The sequence below is a fragment of the Anomaloglossus baeobatrachus genome, chromosome 1 (genome assembly GCF_048569485.1).
Source record: "Anomaloglossus baeobatrachus isolate aAnoBae1 chromosome 1, aAnoBae1.hap1, whole genome shotgun sequence".
NCBI lineage: Eukaryota > Metazoa > Chordata > Amphibia > Anura > Aromobatidae > Anomaloglossus > Anomaloglossus baeobatrachus.
The window spans coordinates 610,509,933-610,527,040 of record NC_134353.1 but is presented as its reverse complement, the minus strand read 5'-3'; positions in this window follow the sequence as shown (position 1 = coordinate 610,527,040).

Sequence of the window (17,108 nt, the reverse complement as noted above, 5' to 3'; positions counted from 1 at the left end):
AATTTTATTATAAAGGTTAATATGAAATACAAACTTAAAGGAAAAGTATGATATTGCGTACACTTTTGTATAATCAACATACAAAGGTTAAGTACAGTTAAATACTTACAATCACCAAGGAGTTTTGGACATCATCTGTCTGGAGCTACAGTCAGAGAAGCATGCCATAGACAGAGGACTCCTGGACATCACTGCCCGGACGTCTCACGGTGCAGCAAACACGAGCTTCTGTCTGTGCTATACTTCAGCTGATCTTATAGAGGCTTGAACAATATTACAAGCCTTAATGTGTTGTAGTCTTATTGATCCATGCCCTTTGATGGCCAGTCATTGGGCATAGATGAATCAGAGATACACCACACATCAGACAATGGGGTAATAAACCCACAGACATTCAAATCTCCCAAGAATACACATCAGGTATTTGAGCTAGGTAAATGGATATATTGTCTGTCTGTGTATATAGCAAACACATAAAACATCAGATTGTTGAACTAAGGGTACCTTCACACTTAGCGATGCAGCAGCGATCCGACCAGCGATCTGACCTGGTCAGGATCGCTGCTGCATCGCTACATGGTCGCTGGTGAGCTGTCAAACAGGCAGATCTCACCAGCGACCAGTGAACAGCCCCCAGCCAGCAGCGACGTGCAAGCGACGCTGCGCTTGCACGGAGCTGCCGTCTGGAAGCTGCGGAGACTGGTAACTAAGGTAAACATCGGGTATGGTTACCCGATGTTTACATTAGTTACCAGCGCACAGCTGTGTGTGCAGGGAGCAGGGAGCCGCGCACACTGAGCGCTGGCTCCTTGCTCTCCTACCATAGCTACAGTACACATCGGGTTAATTAACCCGATGTGTAATGCAGCTACATGTGCAGAGAGCAGGGAGCCGCGCACACTGCTTAGCGCTGGCTCCTTGCTCTCCTAGCTGCTGTACACATCGGGTTAATTAACCCGATGTGTACAGCAGCTACATGTGCAGAGAGCCGGAGCCGGCAGCACAGGCAGCGTGAGAGCTGCAGAGGCTGGTAACTAAGGTAAATATCGGGTAACCACCTTGGTTACCCGATGTTTATCTTGGATACAGCTTACCTCAGCTGTCAGACGCCGGCTCCTGCTCCCTGCTCGCTTCATTTGTCGCTCTCTTGCTGTCACACACAGCGATCTGTGTGTCACAGCAGGACAGCGGCTTTGAAGAAAACGAACCAGGGCTGTGTGTAACGAGCAGCGATCTCGCAGCAGGGGCCAGATCGCTGCTCAGTGTCACACACAGCGAGATCGCTAATGAGGTCACTGCTGCGTCACAAAAAGCGTGACTCAGCAGCGATCTCGGCAGCGAGCTCGCTGTGTGTGAAGCACCCCTAAATAGATCAGAGTTTCTATTTCAATGGATAGCAAACACACAAAACCATCAGATATTTGATGTAAGTAAATCATAAGGTTTCTGTTACAATGGTATATTGTCTGTCTGTATATTCAAGACAAACACACAGAAATCCTTAAGTGTACACAAGATTTTGTAACCATGTACACTTTGTCTGTCTGATTAATCAATACGTTATAGTTTAACATAATGTATAGACTCAAAAAATAGCCATTTTTATATTTGCAATACAGATGCCGATCCATTATGTGCATCCCTGATCAGCGCTCGGCGGGACGCACGGATGGATGAGATACAAAAAGCGTCGGGGATACGAAAAAAAAAAGTCACGCCAAAAATTGAGCAGGGATGCAGATACGTTATCTGCATCCCTGATCAGTGCTCGGTGGGACGGATGAGGTGTAAAAATGGACAGGGGATACAGAAAAAAAAAAAAGTCATACTCACAGTACCCAGAGGATCACTGACCAGAAGAGCTGCAGGAGGAACAGATGGCAGAGAGATGGACAGCTTTACAGGAGCAGCAGGCAGGACGTTGGGCAGATCAGCAGAATGCCCAGGAAGGACCCAGCGATGGAGGCAGATGTGATCAGGCCAGTTAAGACCTCGGACGACGGTGAAGACAGGTAAGAGGACGTCGGGAGATAGCAGAGGGGGAGAGGGGAGGAGAGGGGGGGGAGAGCAGAGGGGGAGGGAGGGAGAGCAGGGGGGGAGGGGGGGAGAGCAGAGGGGGAGACCTGAGAGGGAGCTGCAGAAACAGAATAGAGATAATGGGGGAGGCAGTCAGATCGCGGGGGGAGCAGATCGGGATGTTAGGGGGGGGCAGATCGGGGCGTGGGGGGGGAGATCGCAGGGGGGCACGGGCAAGGGCCAACACGGGAGCGCGCAGGGGGCAACACAGGAGCGCGCACAGGCTGCAAGATGAGCACAGTACTCACGTGCAGCAGGAGCAGTGACCTCAGCTACGGCGGCGGCGGCAGCGGCAGCAGCAGCGGTGGCGTGGTACCACAAGTACCAGCCACTGCACGCTGCAGACATGTTGGGGGAGGGCTCGCAGGCCAGCACAGGCCTGGGGAGGGCGGCCACCGGCAGATCAGACCGCCCCACTGCACACTGATTGGAGCGATTGCGCGTCATAGCACGATCGCTCCAATCAGTGCTGCAGGGGCTGGGGGCGACATTTTAGAGCTCCGGCTATGATTTGTTGAAGCTGCTAGAGTAGATCATAGCCGGATCTCACAGTATCGCAGTAATTCTGGCATTATTTTTGCCGAAATTAGTGCGAACGATGTGGTTGGCGGTTCAGATTTGAACTGCCAATCACATCGATCGACGATAGGGGGTGGCGATGCCATCCCCCCTGGGGTCAAGCAAAGGTCCCCTGCTGTAAGAAACAGCAGGAGACATCCTTTGAAAGCCGTTGCTATGGCCACGGCAATCAAATGAAGTTTAGGCCGTAAAATTACGTCCCTGGTCGTTAAGTCACGTTAAAATAGGACGTAATTTTACTGCCCGCGGTCGTGAAGGGGTTAAATATCAAAACTCCAAGATGTCTGCAAGCTGTGTCTTGTCTGTACAGGCAGGGGTGTGGGAGCAAAAGGTCTAATCCAGTCACTCATCCACCTTTTCATTTTTAAAATGTAAATGCCAAGCCACATCCTGTGTGTTGCATGGACCATACCTCCCTGCTGTGCAAAGACACTATGGTGAAATGAGGAGGAAGGGGAAATTGATGCCACTGTTCTGCTGTCTACCTAAAATGTTATTAAATGTCAAGACTCTAAGATGGGTCTCCAAGTTTTGTCTTGTCTGTCTGGCAGAGTTGTGGGAGCACCAGCTCTATACCTGTTTATTATCCACCTCAATATTTCTTAGGTCAATTGTCTAGGAAGCTAATGGCTATATCAAAACAGTAGTGCTGCACTGTAAAACGTATTTATCTTGTTTTGCAAGATTTTCAACCCCCCCAAAGGTGTTTTCTCTGCCTTAGGTTTGGCCACCCATTGAATCCAAAGCGGATTGAAAAGGTTCGGTGTTCTGTGCCCGAGTGCTGTGACTTCAGTATGTATGTAGCAGAGCCGGAATTGTTGTAGGACCTTGTGTGGATTACGTCGGATCTGCATGTTTGGGGTTAATAAAATGATAAAAGAGCGTGTTTTTTTCAATTTTATTTCAAATAAAGAATTTTTTTCAGTGTTTTTTTATATTTCTTTTCACTTACAGATTAGTAATAGGGGGTCTCATAGATGTCTCCCATTACTAATTAAGGGCTTTGTGGCAGCTGTGAGCTGTCATTAACCCCTATATTACCCTCATTGCCGCTGCACCAGGGCAACCTGGATGAACCTGGTAAAATGTAGAGCTTGTCACATCTAATGAATACCACAATTCTGGATGGCTGCAGGCTGCTATTGTTGGGCTGGGGGGCCCAAATAACCATTGGCATCCCCAGCCTGAGAATAGCAACCCCCAGTTGTCGGTTTTATCGTGGCTCGGTATCAAAATTGAGGAAGACCACATGACATTTTTTTAAATTGTTTATTTAAATAATAATAAAAAAAAGCTGCATGGGATCCCTTTTGTTTTGATACACAGCCAAAATAAGAGTATGGCTGGGGGCTACGGCCTGTAACCGTATGCTTTATATGTGCTGGATATCATAATATGGAGGGAGCCTATGCCAATTTTTTTTTCATTTGTTTATTTTTACACCACTATAGGGTCACAGGCAAGCGTGTGTAATTCCAAGCAGTCAGACACGCTGTCTGACTGCAGCCAATCACAGACACAGAGACTGCCAGTGGATGAGGGAAGCAATGAATATGCATGAGGGTAATGAGCGGCCCCGGAAGTAAGGTTACCCCAGCGCGGGAGACTCAGTAAGTATCGCGCTCCTGCTCTATTCCCTATTTTCTTTCTTTTTCCTTTCTTTTTTTAATTATTTGGATGGCCAGATCCAGATACTTACCCGAAGTTCCCTGATAACACCCTGATAACACTAGAACTAGGTATCCCACACGAATACCCACTTTTACAGTCCGGGTTCACCCACCACTACTAGTAAACATATGTCAAAGGTCGTGAGATGTTCATTTTTTTGCTAACCCTCTTTTTCTATGTACATAATTATCTAAGGTAATCACCATAAAACGTCTCGATGAACAATATAAAGCAGCTGACAACTCTTTCGAAAGATCTGAACAAGCTGTTTCCTTTAAAAAATGTCTCTTATTTTACATGATGGTATAAATTGCACTAAATGTATCCAAAGCTAGCATTTTTAACATTTTTAACCAACTATAAATATTAGTATTTTTCGGACTATAAGACGCACCGGACCATAAGACGCACCCTGGTTTTAGAGGAGGAATATAGAAAAATAAAATTTTAAGCAAAAAATGTTGTCATGACTTACTGTTATGGGGCGAGGATCTGCTGCTGACACTGTTATGGCGGTAATGTCCCCAAATTCTCTACTAAGGTCCCCCATCCTGGTAATGATCCTCCTGCCTTTTATATGATCTCTATCCTTGTATATATGTCCACCATCCTGGTATGTGCCCTCATCCAGGTACCGTATATGCCCACATCCAGGTATATGCCCATGTTGCTGGTGGGGGCGCTGCCTCTTCTGGGGCCTCTCGGATCCGGGTTCGCTGCTGCGGCTCGAGTGGTGACCAGACCCGGGATCGCACGGCCATCCGTCCTCACAACCGTTGGAAGGGGATATTTACAGGGGATTTGATGTGTCAGTGACACCACCCGTGGGTTGCGGTGAGAGATGGTGACACCGCCGCTGCCTGGTGATGGGTCATCCGAGGCTGATGGAGCAGGGCAGCCAGATAGGATCCCCTCCACGGGTAGGTGAGGTGTAGTCCCGGGGCCCTGTTTTTGTACATGGGAGTAATGGCTGCTGGAGGTGGCGTGTCAGGTTGGATCGTGGATCAATGGTGTACTCACAGTTCAGTAATCACACACAAGTCCAGTGGTAAACCAAGCTGCCAGTGGCCGGTCGCCTTTGTTGGGTGTATTCGGGTCCCACACCCGGGTGTAGCAAACAGGGGTCCCTTCCTCCTGCACTCTGTGTTTGTCTTCTGTGGGATGACTCCGTATGGAACAGGGAAGTCCACTCCCGGTACTGTGTATGTTTGGGAGCTGTGGCCCGCGAAATCTGACCTTTGAAATTTCTGTGGGTTCTGACGGACACCCTATCCCCCGCGTTGGGCTTTCGTTTCGCTCTCGGGCTTCTGGAGAACAAGGCCTGAAACGTCGTCCTCTGCTGGTTGATTAACAAGGGGCATGCAACCTTCGTCGTCCTAAGGTCCAGGCACCCCATCTGTGCACGGCCTCCGGACTGGATTCCCGCTGTCGGCACCAGCGGGCTACAACCCTGCCCCTGTCCACTTTAGGTCTCCGTCACCTGTAGCCCTGTTTACTGTCTGCCACCTAGACGGGTAGTCCAGGGGCCCCTACCCCTGACTCCACTTCACTGTCAGCTCAACCCAACTTCCAATGTCAACTGTCAGCTTTCACTGCTTAACGGTTCTCTACTTCAACTTCCACTTCACTGTTCTGTTGTGTTCCCGCCCCTGACACCTCAGGACCCCTAGGTGGGTGTTCTCATCTGCCTGATGCCGCACACTGGTGTGTCCTTATTATCATGAGGGGGTGGCTAGGCTTTAATGGCTGTGTGTTGTACATGGGTGTGGGTTTTTGGTGGTATCAAGGAGGGTGGACTACGTTTGTGACTACCTGGTTTTGCCAGGGCGTCACACTCACATCCTGTTATGTGCCCCCATCCTGCTATATACCCCTATCTTGGTATATGGCCCGCATCCTGTGGCACATAAAAAATAAATGTTTATACTCACCTTTCCTCGCTCCACGCAGCATCTCTCATCTTCCTGTCTGTGCCAGCAGCGCCATTGACCTGTGTGGAGCCATGCGCACAGCGATGACATCATCGCTCTGCGCATCACTCTCCACACACATCAGCGGGCAGACAGACTAGAGGACATTGCGATGCTGCAGGGATCGGTTGCCGGTGAGTATAGTTATTCACTGCCCCCCCGCAGGGATACATAAAAAGTGTATCGAACACATAATAAATATAATGCATGGCATGCGCACCACATTTTGTTAAGAATTCTGTCACATTTTGCTTACACATGGTTGAAATAAATGTAATAAAATGCCAGATTAATTGAATTTTGCCAGGGTTACAAGAAAAGAATAATGTTGCCCAAATATTTTATGTAATTGAACACTATACCATGAGGACATGGCTGGTTTTACACATAGTGTGATCTTATCAAAGATTAAAAGTGGGGCCTAAAGGCCCCGTCACACTAAGCAACATCGCTAGCAACATCGCTGCTAACGAACAACTTTTGTGACGTTGCTAGCGATGTTGCTGTGTGTGACATCCAGCAACAACCTGGCCCCTGCTGTGAGGTCGTTGGTTGTTGCTGAATGTCCTGGGCCATTTTTTAGTTGTTGCTGTCCCGCTGTGAAGCACAGATCGCTGTGTGTGACAGAGAGACAGCAACAACTAAATGTGCAGGCAGCAGGAGCCGGCTTCTGCGGAGGCTGGTAACCACAGTAAACATCGGGTAACCAAGAAGCCCTGTCCTTGGTTACCCGATATTTACCTTTGTTTCCAGCCTCCGCCGCTCTCACTGTCACTGCCGGCTCCTGCTCTGTGCACATGTAGCTGCAGGACATATCGGGTTAATTAACCCGATGTGTGCTGTAGCTAGGAGAGCAGGGAGCCAGCGCTAAGCATTGTGCGCTGCTCCCTGCTCTGTGCACATTTAGCTGCAGTACACATCGGGTAATTAACCCGATGTGTGCTGTAACTAGGAGAGCAGGGAGCTAGCGCTAAGCAGTGTGCGCTGCTCCCTGCTCTCTGCACGTGTAGCTCCGTGCGCTGGTAACCAAGGTAAATATCGGGTTGGTTACCTGATATTTACCTTAGTTACCAAGCACAGCATCTTCCACGCGGCGCTGCTGGCTGGGGGCTGGTCACTGGTTGCTGGTGAGATCTGCCTGTGTGACAAGCTCACCAGCAACTCGTGTAGCGACGCTCCAGTGATCCCTGCCAGGTCAGGTTGCTGGTGGGATCGCTGGAGCGTCGCAATGTGACATCTCACCAGCAACCTCCTAGCAACTTACCAGCGATCCCTATCGTTGTTGGGATCGCTGGTAAGTTGCTTAGTGTGACTGGACCTTAAAATGTTAACCTATTTGTACCATTGATTTTATACTGTTAAATAAACATCAATTGACTTTATTCAAGTCGTTTGGCACTTGATTACCTGCCTCTTTACACTGAGAAACAAGGAATGAATGAATGAATGAATGAATAGATTGAACTGTTCCTATACAAATCATATGATCAGCAGAAAATCTTCTATTTAAATGTGTCGCCCGGGGATGAGGGGTACTCAGATCCGGGCCACGGTGTCACTTCTGTGGGTATCACGGTGGCGTGACCTGGTCTGTGATCCCAGGCTCCACAGTAAGAAAGGGATTAGGTAAGGGAGATTGTCCGTGACACCACCCGTGGTGTGCGCTGAAGTAACAGAGCACCGCCGCTGTCGGTTAATGGATCCCGGGGATGGTGGTGGGCAGCAAGGTGGTGATTTCCCTCCACGGGTAGGGTGTTGGTGTCCCGGGACCCCGGTGAGGTGGTGCAGGGAGGAGATGGAGACCGTCTGAGAGCTGTGCGCCCAGTTGGACCGGGGGATGTTGTAACTCACAATTCGCTTTGCAAGGAAATTCCCACAGAGTCAGGAATTAACCAGAAATTTCCGGTGTCCATAGCCTTCGGTACGGAGGGTGTTGAAGTCCCACACACGGTGCAGCAGACCCCTGTTCTTTCCCTGCAGCCAGGTGCCTCTTTCTCCACTCTTTCTCTTTCTTTCCTCCTCAGCCGGGAATGGGGAGTCCACTCCCCTGCAGTGATTCGGGATCTATTTCGATACCGGCGGGCCACTACCCTGCCCCGGTCACCTCAAGTTCCTTCCTCACTAACAGCCTGTCCCAGCCCTTTTGGAGCACGCTTCTGTAGCAGCCCGGGAGTTACAACTTCGGACTCCTCTCCTCTCCCTCTCCACACACACTCTCCTCCAGCCCCTCCCTCGCTGCTCTGTTTAGCTCTTACACTGGGGGGGGGGGGTGTCTCCTACTGCACTGGTGTGAGATCAGGTTACCAAGGAGGAGAATGACCTGCTCTTTGCTGGATTTCTGCAGACCTGTGACACCCTGGTTTTGCCAGGGCGTCACATACACATGACAATGTGATGACAGAAATGATTTATTTCAGCATAAATGATAAATAAACGCCAAGACCGACTGATTATAGTGGTAGATACCAGTGGTGACACTCAATTATACACTTCTCCTGACATCACCCTACTTTACTTCCAACTACCAGTGATTGTCTGTCTGCTTTCTCTAGCATCATGTACTTCCCTTATCTAAAACTAAATCTGTCAAAAACTGAATTCCTTGTATTTCCCCCCCTATACTAACCTACTTAAACCTAAAATTGCCATCTTTGTGTGTGGTTCTATCATAACTGCTAAGCAGAATGCCCTCTGTCTTAGGCCCCTTTTTTTGCCCCCCATAAAAGCGCTAGAAATAAAGCTAGAACTTATTTTTAGAGTAGGTATTATTCTTGGAAAAACATGGTGGGGGTAAGTTTACCGCCCCAAAAAAGAGACCGCATTTCCCAGGAGAATCATTCTTACAAGACCCCAGACATCTGCGTGGCTCCCAGGTCCTCCCTGTGTTTCTCGGCAGGCTCTCTCAGCAGGTATGCTGCACGCCGTCCTCCCCTGCTTCTGGCGGACACATTCACATACATCAGATCGCGCACACACACTCATACACACACACACTCATACACACACACACACACACACTAGTCACTCACCACATCCGGCAGTACAGAATGCCTCCGGCTGCAGGGAAAGATGGAAGGAAGTTATCGCATCGCAGGTCCTGTGAGTATTCCAAGCGCAGCCGTAGGTCTTTGCATTCCATTGCACTGTGTCTCAAGATTCTGCCGCCCAGAAGAAATCGGTATCGCTGGATGGGGTGAGTGTGTGCAATCTGATGTGTGTGTGTGTGTGTGATCTGATTTGTGCAGGTGTGAGATCTGAGGTGTGTCGGTGTGCTATCACTGCAAGGCCTCCTGGTGAGAATGATTGTGGGGTGTCTGCTGTCCATAGTGAAGTGTCCTGTAGTATTTTTTAACTTTTTTTAGCTGCATGGACACTTCATTATTGAACCGTGACTAGGGCTTATATTTAAGCCTTGCTCCAAAAATGATGAAAATTCCTGCTATGGCTTATTTTTGCAAAAACACTGTAGAATTTAAATCCACTCAAAATATTTTGCCCATCTCTACTGATATCACATTACCACTATTTCCAGGTTGTCCTCTAAAGCAGAATCCAGAATTGGATTCTTTCAGTTTGGATAATTCTCTGTTTGCATTCCATGTAATTGAAAACAACCCCAGAATGTACACGTGAGGACTATGAGGGCCGCAGCCTTATTAGCCTATGGGTTAATCGGAATCAGCTACCTTCAAGGATGTTGAAGAGTAACTTTTGTGTAGATACTGGACAAACACAAAAATGATTGCGTGAATAGTATGAGGTCACTTTCCTTGCTCTTACAAAAGTGTGTGCCATTAATCTGTCCTTAGCAACAGCTTGACACAAACCAAAATCAGATAAATGCATTTTTGTATATCCACTTTATCAGATGTAGGCAATTAACAGCTCACACACCTCAAGTTGGGGCTTTGTTTTTAAGAAGTGCATGCTAGACAACGCATAAAGATTCTATTATTTTTAGGACAATATGGCCGACTAATCCCAATTTATTTTCCAAGCTGTGTTAGCAACAAAAGCTTTTGAAAGAGCACAGATAAAGGAATTCTCTCTAGGCTCCTAATCTCATCACTAAAGTTGGAGTTTTCTACCTTAGCCAAACTTTTCTCTTATTTAACAACGAGCAAAACGGGGAAAAAAGGAGAAAAGAAAGAAAAACATTTTTCTGCTTCAATACTTCATTTCTGGAGGCCGGTGAGGGGCCAATTATGTAAATGCGATTGGAATACCACAGCACAAGCTCTCTGGTCTAATTGCTGCTTCTCTCCAGGGCCTAGAGGTGACATTTCTATTACTAATTGTAGAGACATTAAAAACATTTAGTTTCACCATTCATTTTCACATTCCTGTTGAATTTACTGTGTCTGAAACTTAGTACAAGGCTGTACAAAATATATTTTTATTCCTGGACAAACAAACCTAGATTATGCAGACTATGAAGAACGCGTCAAATTACCATTCCTAATCTAAAAACAAGACAATATTTTTTTTAATTCAACTGTTATTTAAAATCCTTCTTAAAATTGAAAAACAGAGATGTTTGGAATCACAAATATAGTTTTTGATGGCGTTTTTTTTCACCAAGGGCAGGATTGCACTCAATAGAAAGTAGACTTCTTTCTTTGCATGCAATCCAGTGGTTGGTTTAAAAAATACTGCATCAAAAAAGCTTAACCATTAGATAAAAATTGGCAGATGAATGACCTATCAATGTTCCACCCGTCCCGTAGGCAGATATCATAACTATTGTTACATTTAAATGTTGGTAGTGATAGAAGGGAGTTCAATAAATAATGAAATAAGTAAACTATTTTTGTTATACTGATGTCAGTTGATTGTTGGTTAAAAAAAGTCCAACAGAGCAGATAAAAAAAATCAACAACCATAATATTAATCATTATTTATTTTAATTTGCCTTTAGTTCTAGGGAATTATTGTACAAATGAAAAAAGTGCAAGCCTATTTTACATTCAAAAACATCTGTATAATATAATTCATAAAAAAAATATGTAAGATGAGGTAGAATATAAGTATGTTAATTATAATAAAAGCATGACAGACTGTTACGTAATGATAAAGGACATGCCCATTAGCTTGAAGCTAAGTTCAGCCATTTTGGCAAATCAGTTCCTTTGAGAGAAAGATAAGATGCAGAACTGTGAGTTGAAGATATGACTTTCACTAACTGGACTGTTGTACTAAGCTGGCTTATGGTGAAGGAAGCAAAACTGGTGGAGGCAGGACTAAGGGAAATTGGGAAAGCAAGGAGGCTGTGCATAGAAATGCTCTGGGTCAGAAGAAGATACTGTTCATTGTCCCACGGCTTCTGCACACCATCATTGCTCTCAGCTGGAGGACCATGTAAGGATCTGTAAGGAGTATGTTTCCTCGCAGGAAGGGTAAGAGGAGGATACCAAGTTATGGGACAATTGTTACGCAGTTATAAAATATGAAAGGCTGGGCCTGCAGCAAGAAGGGGGTGTTGGTGTCATGATTACTAAGGGAGCAGACGTGTGAACAGGAGGTCACGCCTGTGTTGCCTCTAGTAGAGTTATCTAAAAGTGTGCTGAGGCCAGAGGAACCCGAAGACTGAATATCATTGCTTGGGGAAACTACAGACCAAATAGTATTGCCAGAGGAACCCAAAGACCCCATACCATCCCCAGAGGAACCTGAAGACCGAATACCATCGCTAGAGGAACCTGAAAAGCAAATACCATTGCCAGAGTAACCCAAAGACTCAACACCGAATGTTAGAGGAACAGAAGAGGTTCAGACTATGCTGTCAAACACCGAAGAGAGAGACGAACATTTGTTCCAGAGCAGTATCCAAGTGGGCTGGGCAGTTGTTTCCTGCCATGACTTATGGTACTGAGTGAGAAAGAATAGCTCACTAATATAGTTAACTGTTGGGGTGGTGCATTTCAACATAGCTACACCAAATTAGTGAACCGCTTTTGTAAATAGTTTGTGAAGGTGTAAGTTTCCTGTTTAACTATATATATTAACTATAAATGAGGGTGCCACTGACAGAAGGACCGGGATTGGGTTATTGTTAAGAGGATTTGTTTATGATAGCATTTAGTGGAGTGACTGCATGTACAGTACCTGATCAATCAAGTGTAATGTGATATGTGCTGTCTTCTGATTTGTTTGCTCGGAACTTTGGATTGTGACTCGCCCCAGGGCTATGGGGTACTCGGTTCCAGGCGGTGTACTTATTGGGACAGTTCAGTGGGTGACCTTTTGCCTGGTTCCATGACCCTGGGTGTCGCTTTAAAAAGGGGAATTGTAATAAAAGATTTTATCGTGATGCCACTTGTGGGTTGCGGCTATTTTAGTGGAGTCGCCGCTGCACAGTTCTCACTACTGGGGCTGGTGTTAGTGGCAGCCTGGAAGTTGAGACCTCCGCAAGTAGGGCCAGGCCCCAGGGGATAGATGGTGTTGTTAGGCGTGGAAAAAATGTAGGCCACACAAGGGATTGCAATGTAACTGGACTCTTTACTCACGACTTTGTAAAGGCTGGCAACCTGATGAAGACTGGTCTTCACCACTGGTCCCCTTAGTTCCAGTGCTGGTGTGGTGACCTGGTGACTGTCTTCCCCTGCACCTGTCTCTGGTTGGTGGGTCCCCATGGCTTGGAGCATCTTGGGGTCCCCTCCTGGTAGTCTCTCAGTCTTAGTCCGTATGACAGGTAGGTTGAACCCTGTGGGGTCGGTTCCTCTGGTCCTGTTCCCCAGTTCTCCAGTTGCTACTGTGTCCCGAACTTTACGGTCAGTGAGGTCCTCTATGGTCCCCTCACTGTGCAGATTTTATCAGGTCTGTCTGGAGCATTTGCCTGACCTAGGGCTCTGTACCCCGTTGCTGCTATGGTTCCAAGAGTACTCCACCGTACTCCACCGGCAATCACATGCCTGGGACCTCAGGTCACTATTACACTCTCCTGTCAGTGCAGTTACGTCCGTTTTCTCTCATTTCCACTTACTGACTCCTACTAACTGTCTGCCCCCTGCCCCCTGGTTGTCGTCTAGTGGACTGGATCGGTTCCCCCCCTAGGTAACCATCCATTGGGTCCAACCCTAGCCTGTTACCAGTCTTTGGGAATGGGGAAAAACACGGATTAAATTGAATGTGTTGCTTTTACCAGCAGTGGTCTTCTGGGTCCCTGGGGGTAGGCCCTGTATCCTGGTTAGGATGCAGTTCCCTGTAGCTCCTGATGGCTTCAGGGGCGCTACAATTGCTTCCTACTTACCCAACCATCTCCACTTTCCTTTTTTGTCCTACCTAATAAAATTCTGTTGTGATTTTTACTGGTTGTTTTTACTGCATGTTGCATTCCGGGCCTGGAGTTTACAGTCACATGGGTGTGAAGTAAGATGGAGGAAAATTAATGAATTCAGTTTCTTCTATGTCGAGCTTTAGAAAGCATGTGCAGATGAAAAAAGATATTTCTGACAGACACTGTGAAATAACCAGTTGTTTCTGCAAAAAAACATATAGCCAGATATTCATCTGAAAGTTACCAATTGAAATGGAATATTTCTGATAACTTTAGTGTAAAATAAGAAAAATAAAAGTTATTCCATTTCGATACACGTACGGTATAAAATTACAGGATATGCCATAACTGTATGATGGGTGCAGGTTAAAGAAGCAAATGTAGAGTTGATTGTGCATGCGCAATAGACGTAAAGTGAGGTCTGAGGGCATAAATAACCTATTCTCCTAAGCTCTGTAAAATCAGATGTTAAAGTGGTTATACTTACTAAATGTATCCTGGGAATCTTACCACCACCGCATCAACAAAATTGCTAAGGTTCTCCGTTTGAATGAAGCAGTAATATGCTTATTCTACTGTTCACTTCACTGGGACTGATCGGGCCTCTAGGCCTTTGTCAGGCTCATTGAAGTGTACCACCTTTCCATTCACACAGTAGACATTGGAACTGCCATTCTCAGGATCATTGGGGGTATGAAGCTATTAGTGTCACTAATTGTTTAACCAAATGGGGAAATCCTGCATGATCCTCCATAGGGCACACACAATAGCTTAGGCTAAAAGTACTTGAAACACTTGACTACTAAAGCGGGGTTTACGCGCTGCGACATCGCTAGCATCGGCTAGCGATTTCAAGCGCAATAGCACCCACCCCGTCATACGTGCGATATTGTGTGATCGCTGCCGTAGTGAACATTATCGCTACAGCAGCGTCACACGCACATACCTGTGCAGCGACGTCGCTATGACCGCCGAACAATCCCTCCCTCAAGGAGGAGGTGCATTCGGCGTCATAGCGACGTCACTGCAGCATCACTAAAAGGCCGACCAATAGAAGCGGAGGGGCGGAGATGAGCGGGACATAACATCCCGCCCACCTCCTTCCTTCCGCATTGCCGGTGGAGGCAGGTAAGGAGATGTTCGTCGCTCCTGCGATGTCACACATAGCGATGTGTGCTGCCGCAGGAACGACGAACAACATCGCTAATATGCAATTAAAGATTTTTTGATTCAGGACGACCTCTCCGTGGTGAACGATTTTGGCCACTTTTGCGATCAACTAAGGTCGCTCGTACGTGTCACATGCTGCAATGTCGTTAACGTCGCCGGATGTGCGTCACAAACACTGTGACCCCGATGATAATACATTAACGATATCGTAGCGTGTAAACCAGGGGTCTCAAACACGCGGCCCGCGGGCCGCATGCGGCCCCTGAGGCTGTTTGTTGCGGCCCGCAGACCCCGTGACAATCGCGGCTCTATGCTGAGGGTCGCCGCCGGCAGGAACTTGCATTTGAAATTTTGAATCCATCTGCGGTGCCGCGCAAGGAGCTGTCAGTTCTATCCCAGTTGCTGCTGCTGCCCGCCAATCAGATGCAAGAAGGTGACGTCATACAGCGACGTCACTTCCTTGCATCTGATTGGCGGGCAGCAGCCATTGGTCCAGACACAGCTCCTCTGCGCTGCACCGCAAATGGATTCAAATGCAGTGAAGTTTCTGCCGGCGCCGACCCTCAGCACAGAGCCGCGATCATCACGGGCCGCGACAAGCAGGTAAGGTACGTGCTAAAGATCAGGACCCGCTGCGTGCTGGACACAGCGCGTCCTGATCGGCGGGGCCGCAAGTCTGCTCCTTAGGAGCCCGCAGCTGCCCGTGCCTGCGATCAGGGGTTCGGGCCGCTGCGGTCTCCGCGCTGTGCTCTGCCTAGGGAGGACGCTTCAGACGCCGCAGCATAAATTCACATGCTGCGGCCTCTGGAAGCCACACCGCAGTTCCGTTTTCACTGCGGGCCGTACACGCACAGTGGGCATGGGATTTTTAGAAATCCCATGCCCACTGTGCGTTTACCATACATAGCAGGGTTTTGGACGCAGCTGAAGCATGCTGTATCCAAAACTCTGCAAGTACTGATCGTGGGCATGCAGGGAACGGAGGAAAGGTGAGGAGATTTTTTTTTTTGTTTGCGTATTACTAAAGGATGGGCAGATTACTACAGGGATGGCCACAATACTACAAGGATGGGCAGAATACTACAGGGATGGCCACAATACTACAGGGATGGCCACAATACTACAGGGATGGCCACAATACTACAGGGATAGGCTGAATACTACAGGGATGGGCTGAATACTACAGGGATGGGCACAATACTACAGGGATGGGCAGAATACTACAGGGATGGCCACAATACTACAGGGATGGCCACAATACTACAGGGATGGGCTGAATACTACAGGGATGGGCAGAATACTACAGGGATGGGCAGAATACTACAGGGATGGGCTGAATACTACAGGGATGGCCACAATACTACAGGGATGGGCTGAATACTACAGGGATGGGCAGAATACTACAGGGATGGCCACAATACTACAGGGATGGCCACAATACTACAGGGATGGCCACAATACTACAGGGATGGCCACAATACTACAGGGATGGGCAGAATACTACAGGGATGGCCACAATACTACAGGGATGGCCACAATACTACAGGGATAGCCACAATACTACAGGGATGGGCTGAATACTACAGGGATGGGCAGAATACTACAGGGATGGGCAGAATACTACAGGGATGGGCAGAATACTACAGGGATGGCCACAATACTACAGGGATGGGCAGAATACTACAGGGATGGCCACAATACTACAGGGATGGGCTGAATAGTACAGGGATGGGCTGAATAGTACAGGGATGGGCTGAATAGTACAGGGATGGCCAGAATACTACAGGGATGGCCAGAATACTACAGGGATGGGCTGAATACTACAGGGATGGGCTGAATACTACAGGGATGGGCTGAATACTACAGGGATGGGCAAAATACTACAGGGATGGGCAAAATACTACAGGGATGGGCAAAATACTATAGGGATGGGCAAAATACTACAGGGATGGGCAGAATACTACAGGGATGGGCAGAATACTACAGGGATGGGCAGAATACTACAGGGATGGGCAGAATACTACAGGGATGGGCACAATACTACAGGGATGGGCACAATACTACAGGGATGGGCACAATACTACAGGGATGGGCACAATACTACAGGGATGGGCTGAATACTACGGGAATTGGCAGAATACTACAGAGCACAATACTACAAGGATGAGCACAATACTACAAGGATTGGAACAATATTACTGGGCACAATACTACAGGGCACAAGGATGGGCACTATACTACTGAGCACAATACCACAAGGATGAGCACCTTACTACAGGGCACACGGATGGGCACATTACTACAAGATTTTGGCTAAGATTACTATATGATGCTGCTAATTGTAAAACAATTACAAGAAGGTGATA